The sequence below is a fragment of the Vulpes vulpes genome, chromosome 11 (assembly GCF_048418805.1).
Source record: "Vulpes vulpes isolate BD-2025 chromosome 11, VulVul3, whole genome shotgun sequence".
Classification (NCBI taxonomy): Eukaryota; Metazoa; Chordata; class Mammalia; order Carnivora; family Canidae; genus Vulpes; species Vulpes vulpes.
This window is the reverse complement of record NC_132790.1, coordinates 14,955,789-14,960,110: the sequence shown is the minus strand read 5'-3', so window position 1 is coordinate 14,960,110 and position 4,322 is coordinate 14,955,789. Positions and strand designations below refer to the sequence as shown.

General features: G+C 41.8%; 1 non-coding gene across 1 annotated transcript; it reads left to right on the top strand.

The window, feature by feature from the left end:
• The first annotated feature begins 211 nt into the window (after window positions 1-211).
• LOC112927113 (U6 spliceosomal RNA) lies at window positions 212-318 on the top strand. The gene has a single exon (XR_003236459.1). It is a non-coding gene; the product is annotated as a U6 spliceosomal RNA (small nuclear RNA).
• Window positions 319-4,322: the final 4,004 nt, after the last annotated feature.

Sequence of the window (4,322 nt, the reverse complement as noted above, 5' to 3'; positions counted from 1 at the left end):
CGTCCTGTCCATAGAGCTCTCTCCTTCTCTAGATTTTAATCACTACTTTTTCACCAAAAATTCCCTGCCTGTGTTGCCTACATTGTCTCTGTTTCTAGAGTCCTGTGTCTATCAAAATCATATTCGTGTGCCCCCGTATGCACGCACACACACACACACACACGCACACACACATGCTGCAAGTGGTAGTCTCTTACAAGAATAGGCACCAGTGATGGCTTCAGCAACACATATTGTAAAATTGGAATGGTGCAGAGAAGATTAGCATGGCCCCTGCATGAGGATGACATGAAAATTTATGAAGTGTTCCATATTTAAAATTAAAAAAAGAAGAAGAGGCACCTTATACGTATCATCTGCTGTGTCAGTAGCCCTTTGCATTCAAACACTCCCAGTGACCCCGAGAGGAGCTATTATCCTATTTTACAGATGAGGACATGGAGGCAAAAGCTTAACCCAAACCACACAGCTTGTAAATGGCAGAGCTGGGATTTAAATCTAGGTCTACCTGCTTGCAAAGCATGTTTATTTAACCATAAATTGCCTGAATTGCCTTCTTTCGCAGCAAAGTGGCTATTCAATCAGTGCTCGCTGGGAGATACACGAATCTAACTGAGAAATTCAGGCATCCTGCTCATGTCTTCCCCTTCACATCTTCTTTATGTCCCAACGTCAGGCATCCCCTCTGCTCCCTGGAGTGGAGGGGCTGAAGGATGCTTTCCACTGGGCCTGGGAAAATATAAACACATCTGGAAGGAGGTCGCTGCTGAGCAAACCATGCTCCCCCCTGAGTACAGACAGGATGAGGTGTCTATAAATAATGTGAAGAGTGTGAAGAGATTCTCTCCCCTGGGCTCCCTTTGCAAAAGGTTGAAGGTAATTGATGAGGCTACAGGGATATGCCAATCCTTCTGCTCTTAGAACCAGGTGTGGTTATTTACAGAAATGTCACTTTCCCAGCCCTCCCTCCCCATCTCTGCCAGAGGCTTGGAGATCAGCAAATATCAATTTACTGCTACCCCAGGGCACATGGCAATAAGCCACCGATATGCCCCACTGTCTACAAACCAGGCTTAGGCTCCTGTTCTGGTTGAGAGTTGCTTCCTCTTTGGAAATCTGGAGAGAGAGAAAGATCACAGGTTTGGTCCCTTTCCAGGCAGAGGGAGGTCAAGTGAACCGTATCACAAACCACCAAGTCCATAAAATCTGGAATTTATTTAATTCCATTCTATTTATTTATTTATTTAATAGACCACTGGACCAGAAGTCAGAAGTGTGGATACCGACCCCCCAACTAGGCCATCTGTTGGCAATCGATGTCCGAGTCCAGTTTCACAACTGTAAAATGAAGGCTAGTCTTCTGTTACATGCCAGGCACAAAAGGTTTTTGGAAAGAATAAATTAAGTAATGGAGCTAAATGACCTGTATTGTATAAGCGATCATTATTATAGTCATTATAATGAAGTCCAGTAAGTCTCTGTTAGGAGTGTCCGCGATAGGTTTTGGAAAATACTCTGTAACTGTACCGCCCACACCCCCATGGCCTTGCTAGTCAGTGGCACAAGCAAAGCAGAAGTGTAGCATATAAATTTGATTTCTCAGGGCATCCGAAGTGTAGGTGAGGATCATTTTGTTGTAACAAGGTTTACACCAAAAAAAAAAAAAAAATCAATTTTACAACTAAATAAAAACACTTTTGGGAATAAGAGGGCAGAGCTACATCTCAAGGTTGCGCAAGCTGGCTTAAAGTTCTACTCAGAATTACTGAATCTCAACCAAAAATGGATAGAAAATTGTCATGCTCCTCCCTCGCTGAGGCTGATACTGAAAGACCACACTGAAGGCTCCCCACTGCCAAGATGTCCAGGTAACTAGTGCAGAGAGCCCACAGACTAATGAGCAACAGGACACCTCAATCTGATGTTCCAGCTTCTTTGGGGGACTCCTCGCTGGTGCCTCTGCCAACAACGCCCTGGGGCAGTGGCTCACATGGACAACTTCTCTCAGCCCTATAGGTTGGGAAACTTGATCTGTAAACAACAAAGCTTGGATTTGAATCCAGGTCCATCTGCTTTCGAAGAGCCACAACCTCCTCCCAGTCTATGACTAGTTCCCATCACTGGGGAGTCCCCTTGCAGTCGACAGGAATTACATCTTATTCCCTTTTATCAGACATCGCCTGTAGCCATCTGGCCCTTTTGTGCTTCCACGGTGTGGGCTTAGACTTGGAAAGCAAAGCCCTAGAGTCGCCCCCGTCTAAAAAGGAGGTCAGGCTGGACTGACCAGGGTAGGTTGCCTCTCGGTCAAGAGGGGGGCATCTTTCCTTTACTCACAACTTCCAAGCCCAAGAAACAATCGACTGAAAACATGTACCAGAAAAGCAACTTAGTTTATTTCTCTCCTCAGGAGGAGATGTTTTAGAAAAAGTCCTGCCTATCTGATTTTGTGTTAGGAAGAAGTATAAACAATAATTTTTATAAGCCATGATAACAGTTAACATTCATGAGTATTTTTTTAAGTGTCAAAATTTATGCTGAGTGATTTACATAGATTATCTCAAATGATTAAACAGTCTGCACAAGATTCTTTATCCCTATTTACATAGGAGGGATGGAAGCTCAAAGTAGTTTACCCAGAGCACACAGTAGAGAGGCAGCTTCGATTTACCCAGATATTCTGGGGAAAAGCCCCACACTGGTTACATAAGCTCCAGGCTTTGTTCCATAGAACCTATTTAACGTCCTTTTTAAAAATCCTTTCCTGGGGCACCTGGGTGGCTCAGTGGGGTCAGCATCTGCCTTCAGCTCAGGTCATGATCTCATGGTCCTGGGATCAAGCCCTGTATCAGGCTCTCTGCTCAGCAAGGAGTCTGCCTCTATTTCTCTTCTTCTGTCCCTCTCCACTGCTCATTCTCCTTCTCTCTCTCTCTCTTTCTCTCTCTCTCTCTCTCAAGTAAATTAAAAAATCTTTTTAAAAATCCTTTCCTTGGATAAACTAAATATGGTTTATCCATATAATGGTATATTATTCAGCCATTAAAAGGAATGAAGTACTGATAATGTGCTACAACATGGATGAACCTCAAGGACATTATGCTAAGTGAACCAAGCCAGACACAAAAGGACAAATATTGTGTAATTCCACTTATATGAAATATCTAGAATAGGCAAATTCATAGAGACAAAAAGCAGGATTCACGTTACCTCTGGAAACCTGAAGGAAGAATGGAAAGTTATTGCTAATGTGTAGTGATGGTTGCACAAGATTTTGAATGTAGTTTATGCCACTGAACTGTACATTTTAAAATAGTTAAAATTCCGGGGCACCTGGCTGGTTCAGTGGTTGAGCGTCTGCCGTTGGCTCAGGTCATGATCCCAGGGTCCTGAGACCGAGCCCTGCATCAAGCTCCCAGCAGGGAGACTACTTCTCCCTCTGCCTATGTCTCTGCCTCTTTCTGTGTGTCTCTCACGAATAAATAAATAAAATATTTTTTTAAAAGTTAAAATTCCAATTAAAAATATTTTATACCACATCTTCCTTCTCTATTTGACTATCAATGGACACTTAGGTTGCCTCCATGTCTTGGCTGCTATAAATAATGCTGCAATAAACATAGGGATGCAGACTGTTTTTCAAATTAGTGTTTTCATTTTCTTGGGATAAATATCCAGTAGCAGAATTGTTGGATTATATGATATTTCTATTTTTAATTTTTTGAGGAATCTCCATATTGTTTCCTATAGTGGATGCACCAATTTGCATTCCCACGAATAGCGTGTGAGCATTCCTTGTTCTCCACATCCTTGCCCACACCTGTTATTTCTGATGTTTTTTTTTTTTCTAATTTAGCCATCCATACTGGTGTAAGGTGATCTCTCATGGTGATGTGGGTTTGCATTTCCCTGATAATGAGTGATGTTGAGCATCTTTCCATGTGTTGGTTGGCCATCTGGATGTCTTCTTTGGAAAAATGTCTGAGTCCTTTGCCCATTTTTGAATTGAATTCTTTGGGGGTTTTAGTGATGAACTGTATAAGCTCTTTATAGTCTTTGGATATTAACCCTATTAAAATATATCATTTGCAAATATCTTCTCCCACTCAATAGTTTGCCTTTAGTTTTGTTGATGGTTTCTTTCACTGTGTAATGTTCCTTCACTTTTTATTTTGATATAACCCCAATAGTTTATTTTTGCTTTTGTTTCCCTTATCTTAGGAGATGTTCTAGAAAAATGTTGCTATGGCCAATGTCAGAAAAAGTGGTGCCTATGTTCTCTTCTAGGATTTTTATGGCTTCAGGTCTCACATTTAGGTCTTTAATAC